Raw genomic sequence first — 19,922 nt, forward strand, 5'->3', positions numbered from 1 at the left:
ACTGGGAGAGCCGCCAGCCTGCTGCTGTAATATGATGGATTGGTTTAATGGGATAAATGTTTGTGAGCCAAGCAGTTAGTCACAGGAAGAATTGTGGGGAGGGGGGTGGCAGTCGGTGTTACGGGTGGCTTTTTTGAGATAACATCCCTGTTGGACACCAGAGGACATTGTCTACTGTGGTACATATGGTGGATATAATCCTGTATACACTCAAATTGACAGGTGAAATGAAAGCAAAAAAACCCCAAAAACATCAAAGAGGTAGTGCCTACTGTTGCTTTTTAGGCTAATTGCATTCTTTCTGCTAGAACCTATAAATATGCACTCTCTGGTAATCTGAGTTTATCTGTGCGCATGGAAGGTTAAGAGAATTATACTTCACATAGTGATTGAGATGTGGGATATAATTTTAGACAGTGTGATGACGTAGGTTTGCGCGTAAAGTCATGTGACCTGGGACGTGCCTATCCATTGTCCGCTCTGGATGACTGAAACCGTTTCCAAGCCGCCCACAGATGACACTTTTCACCACAACAGCAGTAAAGCTGGAGTTTCCATGGAAACCAGCTCAAGTTGCTGATGTGGAGTGCATGCTGACTAACAACACGACTTGAGTTAGAGAGGAACATACAGGCATGATTCACCATTATCGTTCTCTGTGTGACTGTATACCCTTCCGTATAATAAGTAACATTCACGATCACTTGCCATATGAGCGGTCCTTGTTCAATAACATGAGGTTCCCTCCGCCTTGTTGGTTGTCCTTCCTGCATAATGGCCATCTGGTGGAATACTGTGCCTGGCACAGCTCTGGCAGTGGTTGGTGCCAAGAAGTGAGTATTGAGTCTTTTGACATCAGCTGCCCCGGCCTAGTGTCTGACAGCTGTATACAGGTTGGACAGTAAACGCATTGCTTTGCCTCCCCTTCTCCCTCTACTGCCATCCTGTGGAGGCAATACACATCTCTTTCAGCTTCTATTTTTGATCCATTAACTGCTGAAACACTATCACATTACATTCACGTTTTACTATTTTTTTAATTGTAAGGAAATCAGGTCTCTGTGGCATGAAATATGAGTGTGTGGTATGGGTGTCCTTAATGGAGTACATATTATTCAGCACAAGACAATTTTCATGTTTACAAACACACATTTAAATTCACTTTGTCTGAGGAAGCTCTGAGAAACCATTTCCTGTAAATGATGTGTTGTGACTTAAACTAATTGCAGAATATATAGCTCTGTAATACGTATTTGTGTGCATAATTGCTTAGCATATTGTCTTAATTAGTTAACTTCCTGTTTACATGTAATAATTTGTCAATATTTGAAACATTGCAGTGAGTATGCTATATTGCCATCTACTGGATGGGCCCATTGCTCTCCCTTGGCTCAGTACAATGCTATTATAACCACTTGGTGGCACTCTTTGTCAGTGAAGCTCTCTGAAAATGTCATGAACATTTAAATATTAGCAAACGGCATTATTACAGCAAGAAACAAAATAATTTGTCACACCTATGTCATCTTGCCATGAATGCAATACTCCTATCCCTGGCATCAAAATTATTCCAAGTACTAACAATTGTTGTAAACCTGAATTGTACCAGTATTTGTACAAAATCTCTAGGGAAATATGGCACCTACTGACAGGATTCCTTGGATGATGCAACCCTTTTACAGACAAATTTACTTCCTCAACCAGCACCTGTTTATTTAATGAATGCTTATAACGGGTCATGCTGAAAGGAATACAGGTTGTGACTGAGAATTATGTGGTTAATTGGAATCAGTTTATTCTAAGATTACAGAAATTATGACTGGGAAAATGTAGAACACATTGACAAGTACAGGCAGCTACCATAATACAGAACACTAAAAGCCCAACACTGGCTGTTTGGCAAACATAGTACTTTTCCATGTAGATTAATGTATGTGTTTCATTGAAGATTACAAATAAATAGGAATTAATGGTAGCAAGTCATTAAAAATACTTGCAGCAATTATCTTTTTTTAAACTGATAAAATTCTGATACTAATACATTCTATAGCAAAGTGGGATGAGACTCTCAGGTAGAATGTCTTTCCAAAAATACCCAACTGCGACCATAAAACCATTTTAAGATAGCTAAACTGAAATTGAACTGTAAACTCCTCTTAGTTGAATGACAACACGTAGAAATTAAGAGCCTATGCTGCATTTATTAGGCAGTTTTCTTGCTTGTCTTTGCTACAGCCAAGTCTAGCTGACACTGAAGTCTTTGAGAATAGATCAAGGTAGCTCCTTGTGTTTATCAGCACTTGCTGAGGAGGATTGTTCCCACGGCAACCATGTATATTTAAACTTGTTTTTTTTTAGATGATGATGGTAGCTTCCTTACACTGAGCATTTAGCGTACTTCTGTCATTTCATTCGTAAAGACTGCTCAGCCATGACTATGAGGACTTAAGTACATTTCTTATTTCTGGCAGATCCCAGTACCATAGATTACTGAGAAAGAGGAGAACAAACTCACAGAATAAGAATAAACACACACACACACACTTGCGCAGACACGCACACACACACACACACACACACACACACACACACACACACACACACAGTTAGAGTTATTGCTATCATTCCCCATACACAGCCAGTTCTGTGCGCAGGGCTTTCACCAGGTTCTTTGCACTGGGTGGGTTTGTAGTGTCACAGCATGTAAATACAGTAGCTTCTCCTTCAGGGACCTCCCTACTTCTCCAAAGAATTCAGTGTCCAATAGAGCTGAATTATTTCCTAGGGAACTATTCAGTCCATTGATTTTAACATTGATTTTAAAGAAGCACCTACAACTGTGACTCCCATATGGCTGTGTGTTGTGAGATTTTCTTAAACCCTAAAGTATTCCATCTGTCAGGAAAGCTGAGCTATTACTATTGCTCCAATTACCAGTTTTCATAAATATTTTGAAGCCCAATGTATAATGAATAATAGAAAAATCTTTCCCAAGGAACATCTGGGGCCTGTATTACGATTACTGAGTTAGCCGGATAACTGCAGTGAGTTGAACCAGGAGCTCAAATCTGGAACATGGCCTGAATTAGAAAGAGCTGTTACTATATGGGTCTTACTTTATGTAGTTCTCCATCAAACCAATAATCCTGCTTTGTGATACAGGCCCCTGATATGTCCTTAAATTTCTCCATATTGTCAAGATTCACTTGCTAAAAGCACAAAGTTTTGGCTCTAAATGACAAACTATCACTGAAACAGAATTAAGTAATAGTGAACTTTGAGGTCATACTAATTTATTATTCTCAACATGACAATAATAAGACTGATGGCTGTACTACTTTTCTTGAAATCTTCAGTGTGATGTCAGATTACATTTCATGTGGCTGACCCTTTTATCCACAGTGATTTACAGTTGATAAGCAGGAGACAATCCCCCTGGAGCAATGTGGGGTTAAGGGCCTTGTTCAAGGGCCCAACAGCTCTGCAGATTTCATCATGCCTACACCGGTGATCAAACACTGACATTGTGGGCCTTAACCACAATGCTACAGGCTGCCCTCATTCAGATTCAAGGCAGTGCTTATGGCCATGATGCTGTCAGAGTTGTATATTTATTTCCTTTGAAAACCCAGATTATATTTCATCTCTACACATTAATCTGCAGTTCATTCAGAAAGCCATTGAATAATGTGAGGTAAATCAAAGGCTTTAAACATTTCACATTTATTTGACAGACAATACTGACAATGTCTGCAATACCCTTGTATCTGCCGTCAAGCTTTCTTTCAGCATCATGCCCAAGTTACTGTTCTGTGCCAGAAGTTTTCATTTACCATGATTGCACATTTTAAATGTTTCAACCTTCACACCATGCCAATTTTTCTTGGGAAGGAACTCTCTTTGATATTTACCAATAGCTCCACTGTTGGTCTACTTTAAAAGTCCAGCAGTGAAATGCATGATACAAAATGCTGCATATTGAGTCTATACATTTCATACTGTGTTATGGAAACAGTCTGCTCTTTGTTTCAAAGGTCAGCTTCCTCCCCACTGTGGAGCTGAAACCTGGTTAATATGAACTGGAGCCAAAGCTGACCAGGCCAGTATGGCATGACTGCTTTTTCCATTGCAGCCAAAGCTGCAGTGGATGACGTCACGCGTGCCTACAGCCATATGTCATTGTGGGTGGTACTGCGGAGAGCTATTTCCTCTGAAACACTAGAGAGGAAATTGTTCCAGGTGGTAACAATGGTTGAGCTTGAATTTCTTACTCTTGTTTTTCCTTTATTTGAAAAGCAAAATAAATATAACGATCAGCAATGGTAATAGGTTCCTTTGCTTACCTTCACGATTTTCACTTCTGCTTGAGGTAATAGAGTATGAAGCGTACTGACTCTACCCATACAGTGTAATTTGGTAATGAGAGCAAGCTGAACAGACAAGATCAGTTTGGCTCATAGCACTAATGTAAAAGCACCTGGAGCGTGTGTTAAAGGGGCTCTTTTTCTGTAAAGATTTGTGTAATGAGCAGGCCGGAAAAGGGTTCAAACGATCCAGTTTGGTTTCAGCTCTTCAGTTGAAAAGGACTATAAGCTGTAGGGACTACAACTTCCGCATTCCCACAGGAAAATTCTGCGACGTCCACCACAAATGACGTCTAACTTGGTTCAGCCAATCCCGTAATGGCGGGAGCAATAAACGGTCCCGTATAAGAGCAAGACACGTTCTTGGGATCTCTCTTCTGGCTTTTTTCTGCTTCTTCTGCCTCTTCTGCTTCTTCTCTTCGACGCACCCAAACAGTCCCTTCTCACAGCTAACTCTAACTCATTACCACACCCAGAACTCTAGCGACACGCGCGCTTGCGCGCGCCACACACACGCACACACACATACCCAACTCAATTTCCTTACTAACTTCCCGTTAGTTTATCTGTTATGTGTTTGTATGTTTGTTTAATAAATATATTTTATTAAACCCCGGTGTCCGTTTTGGAATCGCATAGACATGAGAGCCGAGTTAAAGCAGTCTTTCGAAGAACTTCCAACCTTCAGGTTATCGGTATGTTTAATCATTAAAATTAGTTATTTTAATTATTAATTAAAATACTAAATTTGTGGTTAGATATTTCTGATAATAGTAATTTTATGAGACTGATTACTTTTTGCAGTTATACTGCTACACAACGTTTAACTGGCGCCCCGGTTTCGTAGAGAGTAAAATCCCTGCGTTATTTGGCGGCCCGTGCGAGGACCCTACATAATTTGGAGTCCCGTGCGAGGACCCCTACATATTTTGGCGCCCCGTGTGAGGAAGACTAGCTTTGGCTCAAATTTCATGTCTTGTGACTTCATAACGAATTCCCCTTCCTAATTTGGAGCTCTGCGTGAGAAAGACGAGCTTTGGCTCATGTCACGTGACTCCAGAACGAATTCTCGGCATTCTTTCTCAGCTAAATTGCCACCAGTGCAATTTTTTGAAAATACCGCTAGATGTCACCCTTGTACCATTTTTGAAAGCCTGCATGAGCCGCTTTCTCAATATACTGCCCCCTCGTGTAACATTGTGGCATTACATTCGTAATCTTACACGGTAGTTTGTTGATTGGCATTTACCTTCCGGTATAATACGTATTATCAATAATAGTATTATTAGCCGCACTGTATTATTAATTATAATTACTTTGTCAAAGTAATTTTAATAATTAATTGAATTTTACATTTAAATCCAAATTTAATTGTAATTTCAACCAATCACATTCTGGTATTTAGGATTAATGTGATCAGCATCACAGTTCCTATTTTACGGTCTGAATATCCGCCATATGTTCGGTCATTTTGCTGTTGTTGCATTGCAGTACCGCTAGTGCAACTAGCAACGAGTCCCTGTGTGATGCTATAGCTACCTTGTACTATAGTTAGAGAATATTCAAAGAGCGTTTTAAATTATTTATCCTTCATCACAACTTGTATGTTGGATTGTGATTTTGGTGAACAATTCATTGCCAACTTTTAGGAGCTCAAGGCCCTTGTGAAATAGTTAACTTCAAGAGTACCCTCTTAAGTTACTGATTCAGCTTTTAGCTTTATTTGGCGTGAGATATGGAACCCATATCTATTGATGAGTACCTTTCCTTTTTAGCCCAAGGTTTAGCACCTGGCTACGTAGCTTTCCTGAATCAGATGAACCTCACTGATTGTAGGAAAGAAATGTTCTCCTTAATCAACGAGAAAGGTCACTCCCCCACCCAGTCAAAAGACCCAATTCTAAGTTGTCTGGTCTTGAATTTTGCCAGACAGATTAGTCTTGCTCTTCAGAGCAACAAAAACTTAGAATCAGAGATGGCATACCTCAAAGGACAACACACCAGTGTTTTACTTGAGCTTCAAACTGTTGGCAAGAAAGCAGTACAATACTTGCGTGATCTGCATTCAGCCGAATCAGATCTTTGTTCCTACAGAGAGGAATTATTTCAGTTGAAGAGTGGATGCCATAAGCTACCACATCCACTCTCTTCTGTAAGCCTGCTTTCTCAGGCATGCCCAACTCCAGCTTCTCCTGCTTCCTCCTTACACCACAAGGCGGGGGAAGGGGGGTCACAAATTGATTCGGGTTTGTCAGATCCCGGTTCCACAGCTTGCTCTGATGGAGACTCGTCAGTCTCCTCAGATTGCAGTGCTGTTGACCACCCATGCAATGGTTTGCCCACCTCTTCCCTGGAGAGGGAAAGGGGGGACTCCATCCCAATGGTGGTCCATCTCCGCAAGGGAGAAACAGTCAGGCAAGTACAGGACTGCACCTTCCATGCCCACCCCTCTCGTGAGGAGGTCAGGGAACCCTCCCGTGGACACGGTAGAGGAGATCTAACGTTATTAATTGGGCACACAAAAAGCAACGCTAATCCCGCTAGCTTTCCCTTTATAACTGAGAGGATAGGTGACAGCTCTGTACAGTACACTGACAGCGACAATTCATCTTCTGCCAACCATTGTGAGAATGACTGTTTTGTAGCTCCGCTCCCTAAACCAAACCGAAGACGTCGAGTTCCGCATGAAACGCATTCACATTCAAATGTGATTTCAGTCTCTCCTTCTCCAAACAGGCAGACTAGTGCAACTTCACATGGTCTTCGCTTTGAGGAGCTAGAGGCCATGGCGAAGTATGTCCACACATTTGACCCCAAGGACTCCGAATTTAACATTCAGAGTTACTTGAGAGAAGTTGACTACTGTCTCTTGGATCTGCCCAGGGCAACCGATCGAGAAAAGGTACGACTTGTATGGAAAACCTCTACCAGAGAGATCCATACATTTATGGAACAACTTCCACCACAGGTTCGTTCCAGCTATCCCAAGGTTTGTGAAGCGTTGGTAGCTGAGTACCTGCCACGGTTTGATCAGGCCACAGCCATGATCAAATCTGTGGAGGTTAAACATAGCCGTACAGAACGACCAAAAGACTTTTACCAACGACTTAAACATGCATTTTTCCAGGGCAGAAACGGACCAGGCTTAGATGAAGATCAAGCCTTCAAATCCCTTTTTGTGCACAACCTGCACCCCTGCGTCCGAACTCATGTTTCACTGTTTTCAAGGGGCCAACACTCAGCCCTTGAATTAAGGAATGAAGCCCAAATGGTCTGGGACACTTTAAGGATTGTGCCCAGGAACGAGGTATTGGAAACAGCTAAGCACGTTGTTCCAACCAAGCCCGCCGGCACTTCCCAAGGTGCACCATTAAAGTCTAATGGCTCAAAACAACGGCATGTGAGTAAGTTCCCGGTTAAGAGCCACCGTGGTCGCTTCTCACACTCTGATTCCAGCCGGAATTGGAGAGAAGACCGACCCGGTAGGCCCAAGCCTCAGAGTCACCAGCATGACTCTGATAGGGAAGATACCTTGTCTGAAGAGAGCTTCTTCAGTTCCTCTGAGGACAACTAAAGCCTCTAACCTTTGTTCAGTAGTGTGTATGCCTCGAGTAACCACTCAAGAGCTATCTGGTCTTGTTCAACCTCCATCAAAAGACTGAATAAGACTGATCTATAGCCGTGGTCTCCTCACAGGCAGACTCCCAGCGGAAGCTTTGACCACTTTCTTTTGCACACCTTTCCTACCAAAGGGGGGTGGCAAAATAAACAGGTAGTTTATAGCAGCCACTTAGATTTGCATGTAGCAGCAGCAAACGCAGATCGTAAGTAGGTACTGTAGAGTTAAATCCGACACCTGTTATAACTCATAAATGTTCATTGCTTTCTACACCTACTGAACCATCGTAAAGTATTGCATGTAGAAACTACAGGGTAATCTTTACAAGTATATTGCCACACCCCAGTGTGCCTTACTCCACCTCTTCCCCAAGCAAGACAAGACCACTTCATTTAGAAATGAGACCACCTCTCTATTTCCTTCCTGATGACACAGCCATAAGGTTAAGCTTGGATACAGAAAGCTGCCCTAATTTGAAAATGTCCCCACATATTTCAGATGACAACCCTCGTCAGCAACCTGACTGTAGGGACTAGAACAATTGGTCAGTCTGAACAAGACTTCCAAAAAGGCTACAGCCTCTCCATCCTAGACCCCTACATCATCTGAACATTTTCATGGCTGGGTTATTCCTGTTGGTGCTCCACCTTCTGGACACCATCCAATAGCTAACAAAACACCTGAACTAACAAAACGACTAACCCTTTCACCAAGGTTTCTTTTGTTTTGTGACAATGTATTCACTGTTCGACCTTAGTGTTTCACATTGTTTGTATCATGTGTCTTAGACCAGTTTAGTTAATTGTTGATAAATGCCTGGATGTTTGTCAGTCAATTGTGAACTGTGTTACCGACCCAATGTACTTCACCTGTGGACTGTGAACTGACTTGTATGCTCTCAAGGAACACTGGCTTCAGCCGCATCCTGAGACCACAGGGGGGATGTAGGGACTACAACTTCCGCATTCCCACAGGAAAATTCTGCGACGTCCACCACGAATGACGTCTAACTTGGTTCAGCCAATCCCGTAATGGCGGGAGCAATAAACGGTCCCGTATAAGAGCAAGACACGTTCTTGGGATCTCTCTTCTGGCTTTTTTCTGCTTCTTCTGCCTCTTCTGCTTCTTCTCTTCGACGCACCCTTTTTGGCCAGTCGCTTCAGCTCATCTGCTCCGAGACTCGGACAGAGGCTGAATGCTGCACAGCGCACTACCAGGCCTACGGACACACCCAGTTACCTCGCGGTAACTACGTGGCCTATAGTGAGTGGAAATTGTTGTACGCGGAACGCTACATCAGTTTACCCAAATAAAGCTCAACAACGAAACAGCAACGAACTTTTACACCTGGAAAAGGACCAGCGGATCAGACGACAACGCGCTGCTAAGACGGGAACACCCCAGCCTGCGCATCTCTCCAGGACACGCATTCACAGCACCATCGCGGCTCCTATAAGGACAGCACGTCTTTTGGATCCAATGCGTATGGACTCAGTAAGAGAACAAACATTCAGGCATAGCCAGTGTTTAGTTTAGTCTTAACTGTTTTTGTGGATCTGTGTTTCAATATTTACCATCCAACCATTGTAATGTGTTTGGTTAGCTACATATATATGTACGTGAATTGATTCGCCGTCTTTTGCGCATATATAGAGTAAAACTACGCAAGTAGTCCCTTCTCACAGCTAACTCTAACTCATTACCACACCCAGAACTCTAGCGACACGCGCGCTTGCGCGCGCCACACACACGCACACACACATACCCAACTAAATTTCCTTACTAACTTCCCGTTAGTTTATCTGTTATGTGTTTGTATGTTTGTTTAATAAATATATTTTATTAAACCCCGGTGTCCGTTTTGGAATCGCATAGACATGAGAGCCGAGTTAAAGCAGTCTTTCGAAGAACTTCCAACCTTCAGGTTATCGGTATGTTTAATCATTAAAATTAGTTATTTTAATTATTAATTAAAATACAAAATTTGTGGTTAGATATTTCTGATAATAGTAATTTTATGAGACTGATTACTTTTTGCAGTTATACTGCTACACAACGTTTAACTGGCGCCCCGGTTTCGTAGAGAGTAAAATCCCTGCGTTATTTGGCGGCCCGTGCGAGGACCCTACATAATTTGGAGTCCCGTGCGAGGACCCCTACAAAGCTCTACAGCACCTTAACATTCTTAACAATAGGCTGATTTCTTCTTCACTGCTTAACTTCTCTATATCACTCTTGTAATGATTAAAACAGCTGTTGTACACATACACTACTTTTTTTTTGCAGACTGCCGCAGTAAGTGAGTGAACGATCTCTAGCAGTGGTAAGAGGCAACAATCTGAAATGTATTCCAAGAAAGGCAGCTTTCACATTTCCTGAAGTTTATATCTGGCTGAGAACTTGCCTCACACACCTTGTTTGTGTCTGCTGGACTATAATACTTTTCAAAATGAATGATAACAACCAAAGCATTCTTGTCACTTGTTCAAACCCTTCGGCTGCATTCTTGCTTTTGGTTCTGCTCCTGCAGTGTTCTTGGAATGAAAATAGTTCTGTTTAAGACAGCCTGCCCCTAAAGCTGATGCTGTTTGGGCTGTTCTCTTGGCATTTCCCAAGTTTTGGACACAGAGCTATTCCAAAGATTATTTTATACTTAGTTTTGCTGTAGGAGTGTGAAACATCACTGACCGTTTGCTGCAATTTGCAACACATATTTATTTAATAATTCACAGCTCTGCTACTCTCTGCAGATAAGTAACAGACCCTTGAGGCTTTTCAAACGGGCCATGAAATAAGCAGAAAGTACAACGTCCTTCCTCCTCACCTGCATAAAACAGATCTGCTGCGGCCACAGAAACAAACCCCACTGCAGCAGCTCTCTTCCTCACTTAGGAGTCTGGTGGCATCGAATGGTTGCTGCTATAAAAGAGAGAAAGGGATGAACCATTTGTGAGGCACCTCAGCCTTTTTGATCATTCCTCAGGAAAGGGGAAGAGCTCAATCAAGCACTGAAATATGTCTTCGGAGGGAAATGTTACATAACACTGGCTGTTCCAATCATGCGAGCAACAGAGGTGAAAGCCCTCTCCTCTGTTACTGCAACCACAGCTGAGAAAAACAAGGGGCAGAGCTATATAGGCCATTGTTCAACACCTGCTTGATATTTGTTTAATGTTCCTTTGCTTTCTTCTTGTTCATATTTGAGTGGGTGTAATGTGCTTGGGAATCAGAGGAAACTTTTAAAGAATTTGACAATGGCTGTGTGGATGAATGTCTTTATATGTCTTTGAATGGCTGCAAAATGAATGATTAATGACTGTAAAAAGAAGAGCCCACAGAAAGTATGCGCAAGCGACAAACATTTTAGTTCAATATGAACACTCTTAGGAATGCTCTTTGTCTGTCACTGACTACACTTGTCATTGTTTGATTTGAAATATCTGAAAATATGAGATCCTTATAGAGAAAAATTCATATCAGAACATTTTTAACTAATTACATTTGGCTACAGTGTGTATTTATCAAAATAACATGTATGGCATTATACCAAAAGTAAACATTTTGGATACTTCTGCATGTGTTTCTTAAATTATTGTATATTTAACATTTACCGTAATTTTCCTTACTTATAATGGATGACCTTATTATGGTACGGTTTAAAAAAAATTATAGACTGTAATGTATCATATGAAAGTGCAGGACAATTCATAAATATCTACAGAGCTCATACATTTCTTTTGGAAGCTTACCTCATGGAACACTTTTTGATTGCAAAAAATTAAAACAATTGATGAACCTTTGCTGCAAGCCAGATATGCAAAGATTGGACTTGTAAATATCCCTTCCCCTTTTGATTACTATTTAATGTAGTGTTAGAGCAAATTAAATCTCAAAAGGGAGACATTTCTGCCAGTCTTTATAGCAGAAATGGGATTATTCATTATTGATGATATTCACGGTAATTAGACTGCGTGCAAACCCATTTCACTTCAACAGTTTTCAAGGAAAAAAACAAGATAAATCCACTTGATTGCTCTATGCTTTCATCTGAAGTACAGTGCTGTAGTGGAGAACGGGGTTGATTTCTTGGCCTTACATAATTTCTCTCCAACTGGGTCAGGAGAAAACAGCAGCCAGGAGCTCTGCCGACCTCAGGAGGAGTGCTCTTAGTCATATTTTTCCCAAGGGGGATGCAGTTGGTGGAGGCATTCGCAAGACACTTTTCCCAGGGGTTCCCCTTGGAGGTGAACCGCAGTGCACGTGGAGAGAACAATACACCTCCTTCTTGGCTGGCCCCCGATATCTCTGGAGAGGCCAGGTGGGGTGGAGTTAGGGGGGTTGGAGTGCTGGGGGGCCTTACTGCCGCAGACCAGGGGCTGGATGTTTAATTAAAGGCATAATAATATAACAATGCAGCTGCCCCGTGGTTGTGAGCTATACCACTGCATCACTGACAGAGACACATATTGTAGAAATACATCAAGTTGTCATGGTTTCTCATTAACACCTTTGTGTTTGCTGTCTTCACTCGGAAAGTTCCTTAAAATTAGCACATGGAATAAAACACAATTAACCTTTGTATTATGTTTTGGGTTAATTCGACCCCATTCAGTGTTTGACATCTCTCCAAAACCAATTGTTTTTCATTATTATGCTGTATGATTTTGATACATAATTTGGTGGGATTAAATAGTAAACATGCAATAAACATAATGCTACGCTAAATCCTGTACCAACTTGGCCTTTAAATGTGTTGTTTAGGATTATTTTGACCTTCTGTAACTGTATAAATTGTAAGAAAATATACAACCATTTTTATCTCAGATTTCTTTGTGAATGATTCTGGTGGAACTTTCCCATACAGGTGCCAAACTTTCACTTACTGTACCTTAGGCTTTAAAAATGTTCTTCACAGGTTTTTCATATTTATGGATAAAAGGCTAGTCATTTGGAAGAAAATAAGGAGGCGACACACAACGCGACAATTTTCTATTACAATAATTTTCTCTCTATTTAAACTGTTTGGCTCAATTTGACCCCAAACGTGAAACCGAGGGTTAACCCACAAGCAATAAATAAATAGGAAAAATACATGTATATGCATCATAGTTAGTATTTGATTGGATACAATGAATTTTATCTTGCATTTATTCATTGTAAATGACATATGTGGGTTGATGCTGTGTGTGGAATGTGACTCACAGTTTTCCAGCTACTTTTAAAATAAAAATGATTGAATTCAGACTGAGAACAAGGGAGCTCTTTTCTTGAGTAATTCAAGTAATCAACTACTTTTCCACATAGCTGATGTGAATAATTCTCTTTGTTTTTAAGGATTTTGGGTGAAAGTCAAATGTTCCATCATTTCCTTCCCTCAAGAGTTGTTCTGCTTTTATGTGGAGAACTGATTTATCCTTTCGGACTGGGAAGCCCATGCTTCATGCGGATAGTAAGAGCATTTATCTCTGAACTGACCAAGAGACCTCCACCGCAGGCTTAGAGGCAGAGGCTGAAGACCCTGGTGAAAAATGTCCTCACAGACCTCCCTGTGAGTCAGGGGATAAACATCAATATAATTTCCCCAACAATGAGGCTGATGAAGCTCTTCATTATTTTATAGTAATTAAACAGCTTCAATACATAACTAAAAAATATACACACTAGGTGATCACTTTATTAGGTAGATCTGTACAGTTTCTCAAGGCAAATATTTAATCAGCCAATTGTGCGGCAGCAACTAAATGCAGCAGAAGACTTCATAAAAAAAAATCCTAATAGATAAATACCTAATAAAGTGCTCACCAGGTGTATATTTTGCTGACTCTGAGTACTCCCATATATAACACCAACTGTCCATGATGGAACAATATAATTGCTATAAAGTGTTACTTTAAGGCACCATAGGATTCACTAATGTAATTCAAGATGCTTTATGATCAAGGTATTATTTTTCACACCGGTCCTGTCTCTCTTTATTGGATTGGTGACTTCTGCAGGATCCAGGATTAATGGCAGTATCCGTGCCATTCACCCAGTGTCTGATGGGATAGGCACCAGCCCCCCACAACCCTGACCAGGATTGAATGGTTTATAACATTAATGGATGGATGGAGTGGAGTCCCATCTCCATATTTAAGTTTATTGTTATCCCTTGGTATGCTCCGACAGAGAAATGTGCAATGAATTGCACGTAAGTGTACGTTTGGGTCCAAAAGTGTGCAATAAGCTGTAATGTGTCACCACCTTAAACATTGAGTCATGGCATACAGGTTTATGAAACAAATCTTTTTAAAACCTTGCTCCTGTTGCCTTTGTTGGCTATAGATTGATGATGAAATTGTCTTTAATTAGAATTCCAAAGAAATATGTAGTTTCCAAGTTATCTCTGAAAACGGAAACGGGCTTGGTTTAACTGTGGCTTTCTGTCTTTGATCCTGTTTATTGTAACTGATTTTCCTGTTTTCTGATGTTTTCCTCTGATAGCACATGCCTGCTGAACTCTCCAGTTACTGCAGTGAAAAAGCACTTGAGGCAAGAGGAGGAAATCAGTCTGTTTTCCTGCCTTGCGTTTCAGCTATTTATTCACTTTTTAGGAAATGCATACCTTCAACGTGGCCATATCCTTCCAAGTGTATAGCCTGAGTTACTTGACATAACAGGAATTGTAAAAGTGGTTTCCTGTCTGTTTTGCAGCGGTGCAAGCAAATCAGTTATTTTCCATGGGATGTTTACATTACATTTCTGTCTCATAGCAATCTCTGTGAGGAGGGTGGTGGGTGGTGGGACTTAATGTAAGTCCCAATACGTGATCATATAAATAGAATGTATTATCACACAAAATAGCATTCCAGGCACTCTAAATTAAATATTTAACCCTAGATGGGCAGCCCTTCCCATTTGGATGATCCCTCCACTCATGCTAGCCCTGGAGCAGATAAATAATAGAACAGGCACAAATACTGACCATTGCTCAGTGAGGCAGATGAGCCTGAAGTTATTCACAGCACAATAGGACACATTGCGTGGAGGAAAGGGCCAAATGAATGCACTGCCACTCATGGCAACCCGCAAAGGACACTGCATTGAGAGTGCACAAACAGCTTCAAATTGTCCACAGTTTGACCGTGACTAGAGAAAGAAATACGCAAATGATATTGTGCATGTGTAATTATAATCCGTTTGTGTTCTCCCGATTTGTCAGAAAAATCATCATAGCAATACCTGTAAGTATCAAATGTATATTCTACTCATAAATAAATTATATAGAGAGATACACGGCGGCACGGATGGTGCAGTGGGTAGCACTGCCGCCTCACAGCAAGGAGGTCCTGGGTTCGAAGCCCCGTCGGCCGGGGCCTCTCTGTGCGGAGTTTGCATGTTCTCCCCGTGTCTGCGTGGGTTTCCTCCGGGTACTCCGGTTTCCTCCCACAGTCCAAAGACATGCACGTTAGGCTGATTGGAGAGTCTAAATTGCCCGTAGGTATGAGTGTGTGAGTGAATGGTGCGTGTGCCCTGCGATGGACTGGCGACCTGTCCAGGGTGTATTCCTGCCTTTCGCCCAATGTATGCTGGGATAGGCTCCAGCCCCCCTGCGACCCTGATCAGGATAAGCGGGTTCAGATAATGGATGGATGGATGGATGGAGAGATACACTGAGTCCATATTGGTGCAAATGCATTTGACATCATATTGTTTCCTTTTTTGAGTTTTGAGACAAATATAGAGTCAAGACCATTTCCTGTGGCCAGTTAAAACACTGTTGAGGATGGATGAGTCCCATTATTTGGTCTTGAATCCAGACAATGCAGACCCAGCTGTGGCTGGGAATCCCACAGGCCAATGTGTCTAATTGGCAGGCATAAAACCCAGCCAGTGGGAAATCTGTGTCAGTCAGGCTGCCGCAGTCTGTGTCCAGAAGCTGTAACTGAACTGTTCTCTGACTCAATGTCTGCACAAGCTTAACTGGTGAATGGTGTGAACAGAAGCAGCAGACTGACAGCACACTTTTTAGAAGAGAGTGCAAGCTTGTTTGGACATTCTTGAATTGAATGCTGAATTTGCAGTGATAAGCATGACCACACACAAATTGAACATTCAAACTTTGGTGAAAACAATGAGTAGGAGTAAATAGTGTAGAATGCTGTGAGTGATTAGGATTAGAAGTCTTATAAAGAATTAGAACTAACCATTTTTATGATGATGATGATGATGATGATTATAATTATGAATGTTTTTTTTATACAGGGATCATACACTTCACACCAAGGACACATATGTGCCCTGTGCAAAAGGGGAAAATGACAACATAATAAAACCACAATAAAATTACAACAATTCACTAAAATTATAAAAACAGTAATATAAAATAATTTAAATAGAGAGATTATATAAAAGGAAGATATAAACAAAAAGGTGTATGGATTCAATGTTTAGTGAGGACCAGCCAACATTTTTCTGGTAGCGCTGTCCACAGATGGGAGGGTTTTCAGTCAGCTGGGATGACATCTTCTCATTGCGCACCAAAAACTGTATCTTCCTCTAAGTCATGTCTGTGCCAGCCTGACTTATGAACTGAATTGATAGCAGAGGTTGTGCATATATAGCTAGCCATTCCAAATCCGGAACAATGTCATATTAAGCAACTGCTGTGCCTTATCTAACAGTAAATATTTGTTCAGTTTTGCTAACAGGTGAAACCCTTGCTAGAACTGCTGGTTGATTTCTCAGAAGTAGAATTCCATGCTCACCACTGAAACAAATCACGACTTAAACAACAATAATGGCTGACTCAATAAATGGCCCAGTATTTTAAAGCTTCAATTTTGTTTGCAATGTACAGCAACACCAGAAAGAATACAGATCAGTCCTGTATGAGTCCTGAGGTCTAGCGGAATTGGAAATTGCAGTTTCTTCACTGACAGACAGGCCTGACAATGTACAATCAGCGAGCACATTATTATGTAGACCTGTACATCAGCTTGTTAATGCAAATATTTAATTAGCCAATCATGTGGCAGCAACTAAATGCATAAAAGCATGCAGACGTAGTCAAGAGGTTCAGCTGTTTTTCAGACCAAATGTCAGAATGGGAAAGAAATGTCATCTTTGATTGTTGGTGCCAGACAGGGTGGTTTGAGTATCTCAGAAACTGTTGATCTCCTGGGATTTTCACACACTACAGCCTCTAGAGTTTACAGCAGAGTTAATAAGTCTAGTAAATACCTAATAAAATGCTCACTGAGTGTATGTGGAAAAACTGAAATTGACAGCTACAGCTTGCCCTCCTGCTACTGCACATTGTGGGACACCAGTGCTGAGCTCAAAGCCAATCTGTGCACCTTTGTCTGGTGACAACCAATTAACACATTTTATTTATGGATGTCTAGGCTTAGCCCATTGAAAAGCATGTAATTAAGCTTTGGTTAAATTTCAACTGGCTTCTGTGGAAGGTCTAATTGCTGCACAATTACATATCAATTAACGTATTGTAGCATGTAATGTATGACTTTTCTGGTGGCATTGTATCAGTGCCTGCTTGTGCCCTAGTTATCATTGAGAAAGCAGGACCAGTATTTAAATATTGCCTCATGTCATGAATTATTATTTAACAAGCTAGTGTTTGCACAACTTAATTATTCATATTATTTTGTCTTACCTGTGCGAAATTAATTTAAGATTGTAGCATCTATTTCTACAATTATACAACATTATACTGTGTAGTTGTGGTCTAACAATTCATCCTCGTGAATTCAATACAAAAATATATGACAATATCTACGGTGTGTATACTAACTGCAGATGGAAGCAATATTAACTCTGCTGTGAAGTGACGGAAATACAAGTGTGAGCTGGGGGTTGCCAGAAAATATGCGTACCACTTATTGTAAACTTGTGCTCCCACTGCCACTCCTTCAGCGCAATAGTACTGCATACCTGGCAATGCCAAACTCATGCTTCAAGTGGCACTGCACCCAAGCAGTGGATGAATACATAGTTACTTTTGAATTATAGTTCTGAATTTAGCTGCGTGTACAACAACTAAGAGCTCTGTTTTTATTTTTACTTGTTATAAACAGGCAAGATACCAATGCAAATAACTCCGCTTTTGAAGATGCTGGACGATGTATTTCCATTACTAGTTGGCAAAGCTAATGTTGTTTCCATCTGCAGCCATTCATAGTGGTGGTACAGTTAGCAAGCAGCCTGTAAATATTGTCTCATAGTTTTGTACTGGACGCACAGGGATTTAATTTGTTTCAATAGAATTATCTAACTATGTGGTTAAGGTACAGAACTGGGACCTGCAAGGACAGTGGTTTGACCCTCGGTATAGCCACTATAAGATCTGCACAGTTGTTGGGCCCTTGAGCAGGGCCCTTAACCCTGCATTGCTCCAGGGGAGGATTGTCTCCTGCTTAGTCCAATCAACTGTACATCACTCTGGACAAGCGTCTGCCAAATGCCATTAATGTTATGTAATGTAATGGTAAGACTGAATACATGCCTCATTTATTTTATACCTAAATTCGCCCTTGCTGTTCTTTGTTCTGAACCAAAATGTTCATGCAAACCTTGTGTTCCAACAAACTGCATTGTGCTACATGGCAAGGAATTTCTCACAGGAAGTCAGGGAGGAAGTTCATTTTTCTGAACAATGAGAAAACCTCTGATATCATCTGAAAACTCTTCACAGATGTAATGGAATTTTTTCATAATGTAGCCTACAATATGAAACATTTATATGCCATTTGTATTAGCCCAGGTGATTTTGTATATGGCTAAATGTGTCACTGTGGGCTTCAGTTCATTTAAGGAGAGTTGTGAGAGAAGATGACAAATTTAACAGTGGTGTACATGTGTACAATGCCACATGCTATTTCTACAGGGACAGGTATGAGAAATTCAGCAGACAGAAACTGTTCCTGTTGTTTCACTTAGGAGACCATGATATACTGACATTTTACTGCTGTGGCTTGCAGGAAGATTTTACAGCCAGTCGTGTATGCATGTATGTATACATATATTATTTCACTGAGTTCAAGCTGGTCAAGGCACTAACAAAAAGGCCCTGTGCAAAAGTTTGGGAACCCTGTCAGTTAGTACTTTGTAACTCCTCCCTGGGCAACTATAACAGCTTGCAAACACTTTCTGTAGCCAGCTTTCAATTCTCGCTTTTGGAATTCCCCCCCATCCGTCCCGTGAACAGCTAGACCTGTGCCTGCCACTCCTTTTTGCAGCTCTTTTGCAGTGACGTGTGGGTTCTTCTGAGCATTTCTCACCAGGTCTCGGGCATTCTATCTGACCATTTTCTTAGTCTTCCAGACCTTGCCTTGACTTCAACTGTTATCTTCCATTTTCTAATAATGTTGCTGACAGTGGAAATAGGCAGTTTGAAATGTTGAGACAGTTTTTGTTACCTTTTCTTTCTTGGTGGAAATTAACCATCGTCATTCTGACAACTATTTAGAGTAACAAACCCTTGGTTGTATCACCAGACGGAACAGCCACTGCAGTTCGATAATTTAGAAGTCATGAAGTTACTTCAGAATAAAAAGTTCAGCCCTGGAATTATATTCACCTGACTCAAAGAAAACCTGGGTCTGGGCCTTAGTAATCATCTTTTTAAAAGGTAACACAGAATAATCCAAAAGGGTTCCCAAACTTTTCCTTTTTTATCATTTAACACTAAAAATGAAAATAAAGAGCAATCTTGCTTTTAAAAAAATTCTCAATGTTTAAAGGTTAATTTACAGTTCAGGTTTGCTTCTGTGCCCAGATTTTTGCATACGATGTACATACTGAATGTACTGCTCCTCTCCTTTGTCAAACGTTCAACCCACTGGTATGAGAGTTCCTTTTTTTGTGTACAAAGGGGAAACACTGTTTCTATGATGACAATAGCCTCAAAACAGATAGGAAACGTTTCTATTGTATATTTT

The sequence above is a fragment of the Conger conger genome, chromosome 3 (assembly GCF_963514075.1).
Source record: "Conger conger chromosome 3, fConCon1.1, whole genome shotgun sequence".
Taxonomy (NCBI): Eukaryota; Metazoa; Chordata; class Actinopteri; order Anguilliformes; family Congridae; genus Conger; species Conger conger.